The sequence below is a fragment of the Choloepus didactylus genome, chromosome X (assembly GCF_015220235.1).
Source record: "Choloepus didactylus isolate mChoDid1 chromosome X, mChoDid1.pri, whole genome shotgun sequence".
Classification (NCBI taxonomy): domain Eukaryota; kingdom Metazoa; phylum Chordata; class Mammalia; order Pilosa; family Megalonychidae; genus Choloepus; species Choloepus didactylus.
The window spans coordinates 48038170-48056382 of NC_051334.1; the positions used below are offsets into that span (position 1 = coordinate 48038170).

General features: G+C 40.4%; 1 pseudogene; it reads right to left on the reverse strand.

Annotated features, from left to right (window-relative positions):
- Positions 1-18213, reverse strand: part of LOC119522115 — a 74372-nt pseudogene continuing 56159 nt past the window's right edge.

Sequence of the window (18213 nt, forward strand, 5' to 3'; positions counted from 1 at the left end):
TTACTTTGCCTTGACTGGTTCTTGTTCTAACCAGTGAACCCTAACTTTTTGTTTATAGTGATACTCTTTTAAAAACCCTATAACACTGGTGGTAAAGGGAGCCCATCAGTTCCATCAGATGTGGTGCATCTGCAGATTACTGCACAGCAATTATATTGCAGGCTAAAAGGAAAAGTCCTATTTAGTGATACAGTAAGCAGTGGTTCAAAAAACATGCAAGAACTGGGATCTTCGTAATGTTCCAAGAGTCCTGTTACAGTAGAGGACTGAAATACACATGGGTCATGGGCATCACAAGCTGTAGTTCCACGATTCAATCCAGGCATTCAAGGATCTGTTGTAGCAACAGAAACTTATAGAGAAGAGATAGTCCTCTTGTGAAGCACAAACGTGCCTTCACGTTTCCCTTCAAGAACAGCTTCTGCTTCATAGTGGTACATCACTCCCCAGTAACAGGGATTCCCTGTAATCTGAAGCAAATCAGGAATGAGGTAGTGTATGTAATCATTCTGTGTATGGACTTTCCAAGTTCTCTGTCTGTTAACATGGGCGTGGCTGTCTCCAGACACCTCATGTTGCTTCTGCCTATATGACTGCAAATATAGTTATGTCCGCTTCTGAGTCACAATTAGCTTGTGGAATTGCAGAATTGTCCACACTTATTTCAGTCATTCCAGGAGCTAACTTTGGTCCAAGTTTATATAATGGATTAACTTGTGCTGTGCATTGGGAGGGGGATCATCCCCTTCTTCAGTACTATGCCATCTTCTCTTCTTCATCTTCTGTAGTAACCAAAGATGGATTAAATGTATCAAAAAATGTTGAATGTGGGCTCACAGGAACTGTATGCTGTTTAATCAAATGCCATTTTTGCCCTAAATCCAAGCTTGCAGGAAAAGGACATTTCTCAAGCATTAATTCAGAAAGATGCATTTTTCTTTTATTAGAAAAGAGGGGTTTTGACTGCTTGTTGTAAGTTCTCATGGGAAAACACAACCCAACAGTATCCTGCAACCTTTGTCTCAGTAAGCGACTTCCTACCTGTGTGCTGGAAATGCTGTCCTTATCGTGTACACAGCCTAGGCTGTATCACCTTTCTCTCCTTTAAGTCCACTTTGAGTTCTACCAAACTTTTTATCAGTATCTGTTGAACCTTGTGTCTTTGTAGAACAGTAATATTTTTGCTTCCCACCCCGTGGATCATGTCAAGAGTAGACTCATCATGCAAGTCTTGTTCCTGAGGTCATATATGAATCATTATCCTTTTCAATGCTTATTTCAACAGTGAGAGATTTCAGTGGCACAGTTTTGGTTTCTCCTTGAATAATTCTTTGAGGGGATTAATCTCAGTTGTAAAACATTTTCTCTTAAGGGACTGCTTTGTTGCTGAGGAATTGAGTCTCTTACACAGATGTTCTTCTTGACAAACATCAGTTGGAATTCATGTCCACATTTTCACTATGGCTTCCTCCCTCATGACTGAAGAGATTCTGATACCTCTATTTGAAGTTATTCCACATTTTCCCCACTTTATTCGTTGATTATAATCTTGGTTTGGGGTGCACAGAGCAGCCTCATCCAAGGACACCTGTGGTCAGGCAGGAGGGCCAGAATGGCGCAGTCACCAAGAGGGTGAATCTGCCTGCCTGCCCACGGACCCTGTCGCATTCCCTCTGGCTGCTCTAGCAAGTGCAGTCCCATTTCCTTCAGATGGATTCCCCAGCTCTGCCAGATGCCCCTGCTAGGCCCCCACCCCCTTCCTCAGCCATCTCCCTCTCTTCACCCTTTTCCCCCTCCTCTTCTGCCCACACATCCTGTTTTTAAGGAATGTTTTTATTCTTTGGAGAATCAAAACACATGTACTTGCAGAGATGGTTTTCTTACAGCATTTGAAATGGCTGAGTTTTGACCAGAGGACCTGGTGGTTACCTATCCGAGCTCCTTCATTTAACAGAAGAAACTGGGGCCAAGTTACACAGCTAGTTATCAGCATAGCTGTACCAAAATGTATGACCACCAAGACTCCACCATACCTACCCTATGGCTACTGAGACATCTATCATACTTGATTACCTTCTTTATAGTATCTTATAAAGTGGGTGTACATATGTAATTCATAATCATTATGTGAGGGACTTCAGTTGACCATAAAACATCCACCCAATACTGAAAAACAACCCTTTTCTGGCATCAGTTTGAGCAGAACAAACGTGGTAGACATGCTAAACTTTCCAACTCCATTTTCGAAGCTCTTTATACAAATTGCCAAATTAAGGGGAAGGGATTTTCAGTTTATTACCTTTTATTCTTTTTTTCCCCTCTCATTCTTGCTATCTCAATTTCTGTCTTTCAGTTTTTAAACTCTTGATCCTCCAGAGGTGAGTGAAATAGATGCTTTTGAAATCCATGACAGTTCTAGTCTAAAAACAGTCTTAAGGATATGGTTTATTTTTCCCTTTGGCAAAAAAAATTCTATTATTTATGTATGTGTATGGAGTCACACTGGTCAGTAGTAGAATAAAAAGACACTGGTTGTTTGGCAATTATATGCGAAGAGAAAACTTCTGCATTGTGGGGAGGGGAAGTCCAGAGATTTTTTTAGTGCGGATGCAATCTGTCCTTAAAAGATCCATCCCTCTGTGTCTTAGATCACAGATGTTTTTTTCCATAGCCAAAATAGCATTTATGTTCATAGAAATTCCTCATATAGGCAAGTAATCAGATTATTTTGCTGGTCCTTCAAAAAGCAATAAAACACTTATCCATAAAAATACATTTTCTGTCTGGCTTCTTCATGAATAGCTCTTTAAATACATGGTATATGGAAAGCTTAGTAGATGATGAGTCAGGAGTCCTAGGGTCTAACCTTTCCTTTGCCAGATAGCAGTTCTGTGACCTTGGGCAAGTGATCCAACCCAGTTCCACTAAAAAATGCTCACTGAGCTCCTTTTGGGTGCCAAACACTGGGCCAGGTATTAGAGACACAAAGACAAGACACACTCCTTGCCTTCCAGGAATTTAGAGTCCACTGGGAGTCTTGTACAACAGCGAGTAAATATTGTAGTTGAGTTTAATAGGGGCATTTATCCAGCTTGAGAGTGGAAGTGAGGTTAAGCAAGGCTTGCAATAAGAGGTAATGGCGGTGCTGAATTTTAAATGAGCAGTAGAGATTGGCCAAGCAAAGAAGGGGATAGGGGATTGGAACTCTAAGGAAAAAGTCCCACCCCCGCCTCCACCCTTGACACACATATTTACCCTTGTATAATCAAGATGTCTTTAGGCCTTGGCATCCTATCAGTATGTTTACACCCAAATTTTGTGGGTTTTGGTTCCACTAGCTCCTACTAGATTCTTGTTTGCCAGCAAAGTTTTCATGGCTAAGTCTGTAAGTCATTAAGAGGTGTCTCATGTCTTCATAAACCAGTATCAGTTATGGTCACCCCTCTGTTCTGGTGCAAATAATGTTTTTGAAATTCATCCATAATGTTGTGTATATCAGTAGTTCATCCTGTTTTATTGCTGAGTAGTATTTCATTGTATGAATGTACCAAAATTTGTTTTTCTGGTTTCCTGTTGATGGACTTTTTGTTTTTCCAAGTATTGTCGTTTTGATTTGTATTTTCTTAATAAATAGTAATAGTGAACATCTTCTCAAAAGTTCATTGGTTGTTTGAATATCCTCTTGTAAAGAGCCTGTTTAAGACTTTCGCCATTTTTCTGTTGGGTTGTCTGGCAGCTTCTTAATTTGTTGGAGATCTTTATATAACCTGGATATCAGTCCATTCCAGTCCGAAGCCTAGCTTTTCACTCTCCTTAGAGTATCTTTTTCAAGCAAAAACCCTGTGCAGGAAGGTTGTAGCAATTTTATCTATTATAGCCAAAAACTGGGGAAGGGGGGAGCCATATGTCCTCCAGTGGGTGAATGGTTAAGCAAACTGTGGTATATCCATACAATGGAATATATAAGGAATGAACTTTTGAAACATTGAACAAGTTGGATGCCTCTCAAGAGCATTATGTTGAGTAAAAAAAAGGCAATCTCAAAACTTTACATACTGTATGATTTCATTTATTAAATGTTCTCAAATGACAACTTTATTGAGGTATAATTTACACACCAGAAAATTCACCTGTTTAAGTATACAATTAATGATTTTGGTAAACTTGTGTAAACATCTCCACAGTCCAGTTTTAGAATATTTTCATCACAGAAATTGTCTGTGACCCTTTGAAGTCACTCTTCTACCCTCCCCCCCGCCACTGCCAACCCTAGGCAACCACAGATCGACTTTCTGTCTCTATAGATTTGCCTTTTCTGTATATTTTATGTAATGGAATCATACAATATATGATCTTTTGTCCCCTTAGAGACATTTTAGGGGAGATGTCAAGAGGTTGTTGGATAGATATGCTTTGGGCTTAAAGGATTGGTCTGGGCTGGAGTTTGAAATCTTCAGTTTATAAATGATAACTATATGGATAAGACTGCTGAGAAACAATACTGAATGAGAAGAGAAAATAATTGAGTGCCAAGACTTCAGAAACCGATATTTCAGAGTTTGTTAGAGAGAGGCCAGAAAGTAAATGTAATTCCTAGAGGGTACACTGTCCTATGAGCCATGGAAAGAAAGTTTTGAGAAAAAGAGGTTGGTCAGCAGAGTTAAATGCTGCTGATACATTCTTAGCAATGTTTTGTAGGAGTTATTTTTCCATTTTTTTTATTAGAGCAGTTGTAAGTTTACAGAAAAAATGTGCAGAAAGCACAAATTTCCCATATACCCTTCCACAGTTTTCCCTATTATTAACATTTTGCATTACTGTGGTACCTTTGTTACAATTGATGAAACAATATTATTATAATTCTATTAATTATAGTCCAAAGTTTACATTAGGGTTCACTCTGTATTGTATGGTTTTATGTTGTTTTTTAATTTTTATTCTGGTAACATATATACAACCTAAAATTTCCTAATTTAACCTCTTTCAAATATACAATTCATTTGTGTTAATGACAGTCACAATATTGTGCAGTCTTGAATACCATCCATTATCAAAATTTTTCTGTCACCCAAACAGAAATTCTTCAAAGGTAAGTTTTTCTTTTGCAGTCATACAAAACAAAGTGTACATTCAGTTGTTTACAGTACCATTAATAGTTGTGCTTTCATCACCAAAATTAATTTTTGACATTTTCATTAACACACACACAAACATATTAAGAATATAAATTAAAGTGAAAAAGAACAATTAAAGTGAAAAAGAACACTGGGTGCCTTTTTTTTCCTTCCCTCATTTTTCTACTCATCCATCCATAAACTAGACAAAGGGGAATGTGGTCCATATGGCTTTCCCAATCACATTGTCACCCCTCTTAAGCTACATTTCATTACAATTGTCTTCAAGATTCATGGGTTCTGGGTTGTAGTTTGATAGTTTCAGATATTTACTGCTAGCTATTCGAATTCATTAGAATCTAAAAAGGGTTGTCTATATTGTGCATAAGAGTGCCCACCAGAGTGACCTCTCGGCTCCTTTTGGAATCTCTCTGCCTCTGAAGCTTATTTCATTTTCTTTCACATCCCCCTTTTGGTCAAGAAGATGTTCTCCATCCCATGATGCTGGGTCTACATTCCTCCCCGGGAGTCATATTCCACGTTGCCAGGAAGATTCACTGCCCTGGGTGTCAGATCCCACGTAGGGGGGAGGGCAGTGATTTCACCTGCCAAGTTGGCTTAGCTAGCGAGAGAGGGCCTCGTCTGAGCAACAAAGAGGCATTCCGGAGGAGGCTCTTAGGCACAACCATAGGGAAGCCTAGCCTCTCCTTTGCAGCAACACTCTTCCCAAGGGCAAGTCCTGTGGTAGAGGGCTCAGCCCATCAAACCACTAGTCCCCTATGTCTGTGAGCACATCAGCAACCACCGAGGTGGGAAAGCACAACATCCCTGCATTCTCCACCAGCTCCTCAAGGAGGCTCTGCATATTTTTTTCATTGTTTTTTTTTCTTTTAATTAACTCCTTTTTTTTAAATCAACTATATTAAAAAATTTTTTTAAAAACATACAATAAAAAAAAATTTCAAACAAACCGTAACAGGGGAATAATAAAAAGACAACTAACCTAAGATAACTACTTTACTTCCAACATGTTCCTGCTCTACTCCAGGAAAATAACCTAATACAGCAACATTTCTGTGAACTTGTTCCTACCATACCCATCAGAAATTAACAGACCGTAGTCATTCCTGAGCACTCCCAGAACATTAAATTTACCCACGATAGCTTATCTGTTCTTATTGTGTTATCATTCACCCTTCCTTAATTGCTCTCTATCGCTAGTTCCTCTACATTCTACATTATAAACCATTTATTTTACATTTTTCAATGTTTACATTGGTGGTAGCATATAATATTTCTCTTTTTGTCCCTGGCTTATTTTACTGAGCATTATGTCTTCAAGGTGCATCAATGTTGTCATGTTTCATGACATCGTTCCTTCTTACACCCACGTAGTATTCCACTATGTTTATATACCACATTTTATTTATCCACTCATCTGTTGAAGGACATTTGCATTGTTTCCATCTCTTGGCAATTGTGAATAATGCTGCTATGAACATTGGCGTGCAGATATCTGTTCGTGTCACTTCTTTCAGATCTTTTGGGTATATACTGAGAAGTGCAATCGCTGGATCGAAGGGTAACTCTATATCTAGTTTTCTGAGGAACCGCCAGACTGACTTCCAGAGTGGCTGAACTAGTATACAGTCCCACCAACAATGAATAAGAGTTCCAATTTCTCCACATACTCTCCAGCATTTGTAGTTTCCTGTTTGTTTAATTGCAGCCATTCTAATTGGTGTGAGATGGTTTCTCATTGTAGTCTTAATTTGCATCTCCCTAATAGCTAGTGAAGCTGAACTTTTTCATGTGTTTCTTGGCCATTTGTATTTCCTCTTCAGAGAACTGTCTTTTCATATCTTTTGCCCATTTCATAATTGGGCTGTCTGTACTATTGTTATTGACTTGTAGGATTTCTTTATATATGCGAGATACCAGTCTTTTGTCAGATACATGGTTTCCAAAAAGTTTTTCCCATTCAGGTGGCTGCCTCTTCACCTTTTTGACAAATTCCTTTGAGGTATAGAAACTTCTAAGTTTGAGGAGTTCCCGTTTATCTCTTTTTCCTTTTGTTGCTTGTGCTTTGGGTGTAAGGTCTAGGAAGTGGCTGCCTAATACAAGGTCTTGAAGATGTTTTCCTATATTATCTTCTAGGAGTTATATGGTACTGTCTTTTATACTGAGATCTTTGATGCACTTTGAGTTAATTTTTGTGGAGGGTGTGAGGTAGGGGTCCTCCTTCATTCTTTTGGATATGGATATCCAACTCTCCCAGCCCCATTTGTTGAAAAGACTCTTAGGTCCCAGTTCAGTGGCTTTGGGGGCCTTATCAAAGATCAGTTGGCCATAGATCTGGGGGTCTGTCTCTGAATTCTCAATTCAATTTCATTGAACAATATGTCTTTCTTTGTGCCAGTACCATGCTGTTTTGGCAACTGTGGCTTTAAATAAGCTTCAAAGTCAGGGAGTGTAAGTCCTTCTACTTTGTTTTTCTTTTTTAGAGTGTTTTTAGCAATTAGAGGCATCTTCCCTTTCCAAATGAATTTGATAACTAGCTTTTCCAAGTCTGCAAAGTAGGTTGTTGGAATTTTGATTGGGATTGCATTGTATCTGTAGATGAGTTTGGGTAGAATTGACACCTTAATGACATTTCACCTTCCTATCCATGAACATGGAATATTTTTCCATCTTTCAAGGTCCCCTTCTATTTCTTTTAGTAGAGTTATGTACTTTTCTTTGTATAGGTCTTTTACATCTTTGGTTAAGTTTATTCCTAGGTACTTGATTTTTTTAGTTGCTGTTGAAAATGGTATCTTTTTCTTGAGTGTCTCTCCAATTTGTTCATTTCTAGCATATAGAAACATTACTGACTTATGTGCATTAATCTTGTATCCTGCTACTTTGCTAAATTTATTAGCTCTAGTAGCTATATCATTGATTTCTCAGGGTTTTCAAGATATAAGATCATATCATCTGCAAACAATGACAGTTTTACTTCTTCCTTTCCAATTTGGATGCCTTTTATTTCTTTGTCTTGCCGGATTGCCCTGGCTAGCACTTCCAGCACAATGTTGAATAACAGTGGTGATAGTGAGCATCCTTGTCTTGTTCCTGATCTTAGAGGGAAGGCTTTCAGTCTCTCACCATTGAGTACTATGCTGGCTGTGGGTTTTTCATATATGCTCTTTATCATATTGAGGAAGTTTCCTTCAATTCCTACCTTTTGACGTGTTTTTATCAAAAAGGGATGTTAGATTTTGTTGAATGCTTTTTCATCATCTATTGAGGTGATCATTTGATTTTTCTCTTTTAATTTGTTAATGTGTTGTAATACATTGATTTTCTTACGTTGAACCATCCTTGCATGCCTGGAATGAACCCCACTTGGTCATGCTGTATGATTTTTTTAACGTGTCTTTGGATTCAGTTTGCAAGTATTTTGTTGAGGATTTTTGCATCTATATTCATTAGGGAGATTGGCCGGTAGTTTTCCTTTTTTGTAACATCTTTGCCTGGTTTTGGTATCAGATTGATGTTAGCTTCATAAAATGAGTTAGGTACTGTTCTATTTCTTCAGTGTTTTGAAAGAGTTTAAGTAAAATTGGTTTCAGTTCTTTTTGATAAGTTTGGTAGAATTGCCCTGTGAAGTCATCTGGCCTTGGGCATTTATTTGTCGGAAGCTTTTTGATGACTGATTGGATTTCTTTGCTTATGATTGGTTGGTTGGGGTCTTCTGTTTCTTCTCTGGTCAGTCTATGTTGTTCATATGTTTCCAGGAAATTGTCTGCTTCCTCTACATTATCCAGTTTGTTGCCATACAGTTGTTCATAGTACCCTCTTGTAATTTTTTTTAATTTCTTCAGGATCCGCAGTAATGTCACCTTTCTCATTCATTATTTTGTTTATATGGGTCTTCTCTCTTTTTGATTTTGTCATTCTAGCTAGGGTCTTGTCAATCTTGTTGATCTTCTCAGAGAACCCACTTTTGGTGTTACTTATTCTATTGTTTTTTGTTGTTGTTGTTCTCTATATCATTTATTTCTGCTTTATTCCGTGTTATTTCTTTTCTTCTACTTCATTTAGGATTGGTTTCCTGTTCATTTTATAGCTTCTTCAGTTAATCCATTAGTTCTTTGATTTTAGCTCTTTCTTCCTTTTTAATGTATGTGTTTAGTGCTATAAATTTCCCCCTCAGTACTGCTTTTGCTGTATCCCATTGGTTTGGTATTTTGTGTTCTCATTTTCATTCATCTCTATGTATTTAGCCATTTCTCTTGGTATTTCTTCTTTAACCCACTGATTGTTAAGGAGCATGTTGTTTAACCTCCTGGTGTTTGTGAATTTTCTAAATCTTTGATGGTTATTGACTTCTAATTGTATTCCATTGTGGTCAGAGAATGTGCTTTGAAAAATTTCAATTTTTTTTTAATTTATTGAGGCTTGTTTTATGTCCCAGCGTATGATCTATTCTGGAGAAAGTTCTGTGAGCACTAGAGAAGAATGTATATCCTGGTGATTTGGGATGTAATGTTCTATATATGTCTGTTAAACGAAATTCATTTATCAGATTGTTTAGGTTTTCAGTTTCCTTATTGGTCTTCTGTCTGGTTGATCTATCTATAGGAGAGAGTGATGTGTTGAAGTCTCCCACAATTGTTGTGGAAACATCAGTTGCTTCCTTTAGTTTTGCCAGTGTTTGTCTCATGTATTTTGTGGCACCTTGATTGGGTGCATACACATTTATGATTGTTATTTCTTCTTGTTGAATTGCTGCTTTTATTAGTAGGTAATGGCCTTCTTTGTCTCTCATAACATCCTTGCATTTCAAGTCTATTTTATCTGAGATTAATATTGCTACTCCTGCTTTCTTTTGGCTGTAGCTGGCATGAAATACTTTTTTCCATCCTTTCACTTTCAATTTCTTTGTGTCCCTGTGTCTAAGGTGAGTCTCTTGTGTGCAACATATTGATGGTTCATTTTTTTTACCCATTCTGCCAATCTGTATCTTTTGATAGGGGACTTTAATCCATTTACATTCAACGTTATTACTGTGAAGGCATTTCTTGAATCAGCCATCTTATCCTTTGGCTTATGTTTGTCAGATAACTTTTTCCCTCTCTCTCTTAATGTCTTTTAATGTACTGTATTAGTTAGGGTTCTCTAGGGAAGCAGGTGCAATGAGAGGTATGAATATAAAATTTATTAAAGTGACTCACGCCACAGTGGGTATGCACGAGTCCAAATTCTGTGGGGCATTCAGCAAACTCAACTCCAATGAAGATGTCCAATGAACTCCTCAGGAAATGAACTGACAACTTCGACGAACTCCTCAGGAAATGAACTGGGATCTTCAACAACCGTGTTCGATGAACTCCTCAGGAAACAAACTGGCAACTTCGACGGACTCCTCAGGAAACGCTTCGCTAGTCAGCCAGAGAAGAAGTTAAAGTCCTCTATCTGTCTGGCTTGTAGGTCTTCAGCTGATTAATTGGATTAAATCCAGCCAGTTGCATTCTCTCATTGTGGAAGACACGCCCTTCGGTAAGTCATCAGTCACAGCTGCAGCCAGTTGACTGATAGTTTAATAAACCAGCCTGTTGATTTATTAACCAGCCACAAACGTCCTCACAGAAATTTTTAGGCCAGTGTTTGCTTGACCAGACAGCTGGGTACTATCACCTGGCCAAGTTGACACATGAACCTAACCATCACAGTCCACCCCTTGTCAACTTGGCAGTTATACACATCACCTAAATCCATACTTTATCTCTAAGTAGAATAACACACATATATTTTTCCTAACAGTACTCCCTTGTGCAGCGTATAACTGGAAACGCACTAAATCTCTCCAGAATAGGGTGCAAGTCCTTGGGTGATATTAGCTCTTAAAATTGATTTCTTTTAGCTTAAATATAAGAAAATGAATAGTACAGCTTATGCCACATGATAAGGGAATAAGACAGAGAAGAAAGCAAAGATATTTGCTTTACAGACAAATACAAACATGCTCATGACAAAACAAGGAGGAAATACTCATGCCATCATAGTCCTCGTTTCTGTAACTGGTCACGTGGCCATAGTTCATATTTATCACTACCTTCTTCCACTACCCATTTCATGTTCCCTTTACCCTCAGCAAGCACTTCAGCTGGCTGTGGTTCTTTTCCTGGTGGCGTGACCCAAACCTTCATTCCTGAAGTTTCTTGGCCATTGGTAGTCCTGCCTGGATTGGGTTGTTGCAATTTTCATTTCACTTTAATCACAGGGCATGGTAGTACTAAGAGATGCCCTAGGGGATCTCCTGTATTCCAGGACAACTCTTCTTCATTTCCATTGTGTAGCTGCAGTGCTATTTCCCCTTGATCGTCAGGATCAGTCACCCTAGCCAGTACAGTAATCTCCTTCCTTGCCTGTTGATTCAGGGGCAAAAGAAGCCCGAAGTGGCCAGGTGGCAGTCTTAACTTCCAGTTCAATGGAATTATTGTTGTGTTTCCTGGTGGAAGGACTCCTCCTTTTGGAACAAAGACTTGCAGACCAGAAGAGCTTAAGCTTGCAGGGACACGAAGCAAAAATTTTTCTAGTGGATCGCTAGGAGTGATAGTGGTGCCACTCCTGTTTCCACCCCTTGATTCCCAGACCCATGAATCCTGGCTGTGGGAGAAACAGCACCGTAGAGTGGACGCTGATTCAGAGCATACACACCCTCCTAGAGAACACTGCCCCAGCCCTGCAAGGTATGGTCACCTAGTTGGCACTGTCTTTGAGTCTTCAACAGGCCATTCCCCCATTCTATCAACCCAGCTGCCTCTGGATGATGGGGAACATGATAAGACCACAGAATTCCATGAGCATGTGCCCATTCCCTCACTTCATTTGCTGTGAAGTGGGTTCCTTGGTCAGAAGCAATGCTGTGTGGAATACCATTACAGTGGATAAGGCATTCTGTAAGTCCATGGATGGTAGTTTTGGCAGAAGCATTTCATGCAGGGAGGGGAAACCCATATCTGGAGTATGTGTGTATTCCAGTAAGAACAAATCGCTGCTGCTTCCATGATGGAAGTGGTCCAGGGTAATCAGCCTGCCAACAGGTAGCAGGCTGATCACCTCAGGGAATGGTGCCATATTGGGGACTGTGTGTGGGTCTCTGCTGCTGGCAGATTGGGCACTCAGCAGTGGCTATGGCCAGGTCAGCCTTGGTGAGTGGAAGTCCATGTTGCTGAGCCCATGCATAACCTCCATCCCTACCACCATGACCACTTTGTTCATGAGCCCATTGGGCAATGACAGGAGTTGCTGGAGAAGGAGGCTGATTGGTATCCACCAAACAGGTCATTTTATCTATTTGGTTATTAAAATCTTCTTCTGCTGACGTCACCCTCTGGTGAGCATTCACATGGGACACAAATATCTTCATGTTTTTTGCCCACTCAGAAAGGTGTATCCACATACCCCTTCCCCAGACTTCTTTGTCACCAATCTTCCAATCATGTTCCTTCCAAGTCCCTGACCATCCAGCCGAACCATTAGCAACAGCCCATGAATCAGTATACAGATGCACCTCTGGCCAGTTCTCCTTTCAAGCAAAGTGAACAACCAGGTGCAGTGCTCCAAGTTCTGCCCACTGGGAGGATTTCCCCTCACCGCTGTCCTTCAGGCGCATCCCAGAAAGGGCTGCAGTGCTGCAGCTCTCTACTTTCGGGTGGTGCCTGCATATTGTGCAGAACCATCTGTAAACCAGGCCTGAGTTTTCTCTTCCTCAGTCAACTGATTGTAAGGAACTCCCTGAGATGCCATAGTTGTGGGCTGGGAAAGAGAAGGTAAGGTGGAAGGAGTGGAGGCCATGGGCATTTGGGCCACTTGCTCATGTAACTTATTTGTACCTTCAGGACCCACTCAAGCTCTGTCTCATATATACCATTTCCCATTTTATGATGGAGTGCTGCTGTGCACACCCAACTTTATGGCTTGGTGGGTCATACAACACCCAGCTCATGATAGGTAACTCAGGTCTCATGGTAACTTGGTGGCCCATGGTTAAGCGTTCTGTCTCTACTAAGGCCCAGTAGCAGGCCAACAGCTGCTTCTCAAATGGAGAGTAGTTATCTGCAGAGGATGGTAAAGCTTTACTTCAAAATCCTAAGGGCCTGCGTTGTGATTCTCCTACAGGAACCTGCCAAAGGCTCCAAACAGCATCTGTATTTGCCACTGACACTTCAACACCATTGGGTCAGCTGGATCATATGGTCCAAGTGGCAGAGCAGCTTGCACAGCAGCCTGGATCTGTCACAGAGCCTCATCTTGTTCCGGTCCCCACTCAAAACTAGAAGCTTTTCTGGTCACTCGGTAAATGGGCCAGAGTAGAACACCCAAATGAGGAATATATTGTCTTCAAAATCCAAAGAGGCTAACTAAGCATTGTACCCCTTTTTTGGTCGTAGGAGGGGCCAGATGCAATAGCTTATCCTTCACCTTAGAAGGAATATCTCGACAGACCCCACACCACTGGACACCTAGAAATTTTACTGAGTTGGAAGGCCCCTGTATTTTTGTCAGATTTATCTCCCATCCTTTGCCACTCAAATACCTTACCAACAAATCTAGAGTAGTTGCTACTTCTTGTCACTAGGTCCAATCAACATATCATCAATATAATGGACCAGTGTGATGTCTTGTGGGAGGGAGAAACTATCAAGATCCCTGTGGACAATATTATGATATAGGGCTGGATAGTTGAGATAACCCTGAGGTAGCACAGTGAATGTAAACTGCTGGCCTTGCCAGCTGAATGCAAACTGTTTCTGGTGGTCCTTACCGACAGCAATTGAGAAAAAAGCATTTGCCAGATCAATAGCTGCATACCAGGTACCAGGGCATGTGCTGATTTGCTCAAGCAATGATACTACATCTGGAACAGCAGCTGCAATTGGAGTCACCACCTGGTTAAGCTTACAATAATCCACTGTCATCCTCCAAGACCCATCTGTTTTCTGCACAGGTCAAATAGGAGAGTTGTTTGGGGATGTGGTGGGAATCACTACCTCTTCATCTTTCAAGTCCTTAAAAGTGGCATTAATCTCTGCAATCCCTCCAGGAGTCCGGTATTGCTTCTGATTTACTATTTTGCTAGGCAGGGGCAGTTCTAGTGGCTTCCACTTGGCCTTCCCCACCATAATAGCCCTCACTCCACAAGTTAGGGAATCAATGTGAGGATTCTGCCAGTTACTGAGTATGTCTATTCCAATTATGCATTCCGGCACTGAGGAAATAACCACAGAATGGATCTGGGGACCCACTGTACGCACTGTGAGACGGACTTGAACTAAAACTCCATCGATCACCTGGCCTCCGTAAGCCCCAACTCTGACTGGTGGACCAGAGTGACTTTTTGGGTCTCCTGGAATTAATGTCACTTCTGAACCAGTGTCTAATAATCCACAAAATATCTGATCATTTCCTTTCTCCCCGTGCACAGTTACCCTGGTAAAAGGCCGTTGGTACCCCTGGGGAAGGCTGGGAAGAAGATTAACAGTATAAATTTTTGGCAGTATAACAGGGTCCTTCCCCAAGTGTACCCAGCCTTCCCTTCATTCAAGGGGCTCTGGATCTATAAACTGTCTCAAATCTGGGAATTGATTAAGGGGCCGTGACTCTCTGTTTGTGTAATTCAAGGGAGACTTTTGTTCACATGACCTAGAATTCTTCTGCCCATATAGTTCAAACAATTTAGTTAATTGCCCATCTGTTTTTTACTACTTGGTACTCCATGATCTACTAGCCAACGCCATAAGTCTCCGCGAGTCATATTATTTTGATTGCTGCTTTGAGTGTGTTTTCCATTATGGTAGCCACGCCCACCTTGTCTGTGGCGATTAACTGCAGCCACTTGGCTTCTGCCGACTCAGGACCCAATTATCCCCATTGTCTGTAAGGATTCCAGCTCAATGACAGCAGTTCCTACAGTAATGTCTGATCTACATAGAAAGGCGACTACAGAGCTCTTCAGGGATGGTGGAGATAGTCTCACAAATGTAGTCCTCACAGTCCTGGTAAAAGGTATGTCCTCTGGACATTCCAGGGCTGTGTGACCAGGTCTTCCATGATAAATCCACTCTAACATACCAGTCTCTCTAAGCCTTTGAATCCCCTCCTCCACATTGTACCAGGGCAGTTCTGGCATTTCAGCCTCAGGTAATGCAGGCCATCTTTTGATCCATGTTTCAGCCAACCACGCAAACTGTTAATGCCATTTCTAACCCCTCGAGCTACAACATTGAATGCAGAATCTCTGCTTAGTGGGCCCATATCAGTAAATTCAGCCTGATCTAGCCTTATATTCCTTCCACCATTATCCCACACCCTTAATATCCATTCCCACACATATTCCCCTTGTTTCTGTCTGTATAAATTGGAAAACTCACACAGTTCCTTTGGAGTATAGTGTACTTCTTCATGGGTCACAATTTGTACCTCACCGTTCGGGGCCTGTTGGGTCTTTAGTCTAATTATAGGTTTTGAAGCAAAGACTGGTGTTGGGGATGGGTCATGAAAACAGTTAGAATTAACCCTCAAGCCATTTACCTCAGGGTATTCTATTGCATTTTCATCTCATAAAAACAGAATTAATCTCTCCAGACAGAGGTGATTACAGGATTAGCAGGCACTGAAGGGTTAATCTGTTTAGGTGGAGGTTGGATGGCAAGCTCCTTAGGGCAGACTGGAGGTGAGGAAGCTGTTTCTTCAAGACAGCCCTTTACAGGTAAATCTAACAATGACTCAGCAGAATCCAGGGTTCCAGTGTCCTCACTGCCATTATTATCAATCCATATGTCCCCATCCCAAGTTTCAGGATCCCATTCTTTTCCAATCAGTGCCTTTACTTTAACAGCAGACACCCTGAGAGGTTGAGATTTTAGTTTACGCTGTAAATGTGCTACTCGCACAATAAGAGACTGCGTCTGATTTTCAGAAACCTCCAGTCTGCGGGCACAGGAAATAAGATTTTCTTTCAGGGCACAGATGGAACTCTTTACATCTGTCATACGGCATTCAAGTTTTGAATTTGAAGCCTTTAGCTCATCCCTTTCTCTTACAACTTTATCCAACATATCTAAGAGCAGCCAGGCAACATCACTATACCTCTTAATTCTGCAAAACTCTGTGACAAAGTGTCAAAAACACTGTCACCCAGAGCCTTGCTTTGTACAAGAGTGATTTTGTACTCTTTTTTGTGTATCTGCTTTTTTGTGTATCTTCTTTGCCAACTCATGCCATGGACTGTCAGTGCCCTCCTGATTATTGGAAATAGAGTCATTAGTGCCTTTGAATCGAATCAGTAGAAAACAAATTGTAAAATCCCGTTGTAAGATTCTGTTTCTCAAGAACCACTCCTGGTACCAAGTTGTATTGGTTAGGGTTTCCTAGGGAAACAGAATCAATGAGAGGTATCTATGAATATAAAATTGATAAAAGTGACTCATGCAACTGTGGGTATGCGCAAGTCCAAATTCTGTAGGGCAGTCCGCAAACTGTCAACTCCAGTGAAGATGTCTGATGAACTCCTCAGGAAACGAACTGGCAACTTTGACAAACTCCTCAGGAAACGCTTCGCTAGTCAGCTGAAGAAGTGAAAGTCCTCTATCTGTCTCGCTTATAAGTCTTCAACTGATTAATTGGATTAAATCCAGCCAATTGTATTCTCTCATTATGGAAGACACGCCCTTTGGTGAGTCATCAGTCACAGCTGCAGCCAGTTGACTGATAATTTAATAAACCAGCCGGTTGGTTTATTAACCAGCCACAAACATCCTCACAGCAATTTTTAGGCCAGTGCTTGCTTGACCAGACAGCTGGGTACTATCACCTGGCCAAGTTGCCACATGAACCTAACCATCACATGTACCCATACTGAATCTCTTTAGTACTGAACCTTTCTCCATCTCTCTCTCTCCTTTCTTTGTTTCTCTGTTGGTAGGGCTCCCTTCAGTATCTCAAGTAGGGCAAGTGTCTTGTTAGCCAATTCCTCAGCATTTGTTTTCTGTGAAAAATTTAAGCTCTCCCTCAAAGAGCTTTGCTGGATAAAGAATTCTTGGTTGGCAATTTTTCTCTCTCAGAATTTTAAATATGTCATCCCACTGCCTTCTCACTTCCATGGTGGCTGCTGAGTAGCCACTACTTAGTCTTATGCTGTTTCCTTTGTTTGTGGTGAATTGCTATTCTCTTGCTGCTTTCAGAACTTGCTCCTTCTCTTCAGTATAAGACAGTCTGATGAGAATATGTCTCAGAGTGGGTTTATTTGGATTTATTCTATTTGGAGTTTGCTGGGCATTTATCATTTGTGTATTTATGGTGTTTAGAAGATTTGGGAAATTTTCCCCAACAATTTCTTTGAATAGTCTTTCCTGACCTTTACCATTCTCTTCCCCCTCTGGAACTCCAATGAGTCTTATATTTGGATGTTTTATATTATCTAGCATATCCCTGAGGTCTATTTCAATTTTTTCCCCATTTTTTCTTTTGTTTTTTCATTTTCCATTCTGTCGTCCTCTATGTCACTGATTCACTGTTCAGCTTCCTCTAGTCTTGTACTATGAGTATCCAGAGTCTTTTTAATTTGGTCAACAGTTTCTTTTATTTCCATAAGATTTTTTTTTATTTCTATTCTTGTATTATGAGTATCCAGAATCTTTTTAATTTGGTCAACAGTTTCTTTTATTTCCATAAGACTTTTTTATTTACTCTTGCAATTTCTTCTTTATGTTCTTCTCGGGCCTTCTTCATGTCCTTTATATCCTGTACCATGCTCTCATTGTTCGTCTTTAGTTCTTTGATTAATTGTTCCAAGTACTGTGTCTCCTCTGATCTTTTGATTTGGGTGTTTGGGCTTGGGTTATCCATATCATCTGGTTTTTTCATATGCTTTAAAATTCTCTTTTGTTTTTCATCTTGGCAATTGCTTAACTTAATAGGGTTCTTTTAGGATATGCAGACTGATTCACGCTCTTATCTCTAATTTGTCAGATCTACAGCTTTGTGAAGTACACTTTTCCAAACTAACCAGCAAGTGGCGTTCGCAAGCCACCTATTCCCCTCAAGCCAG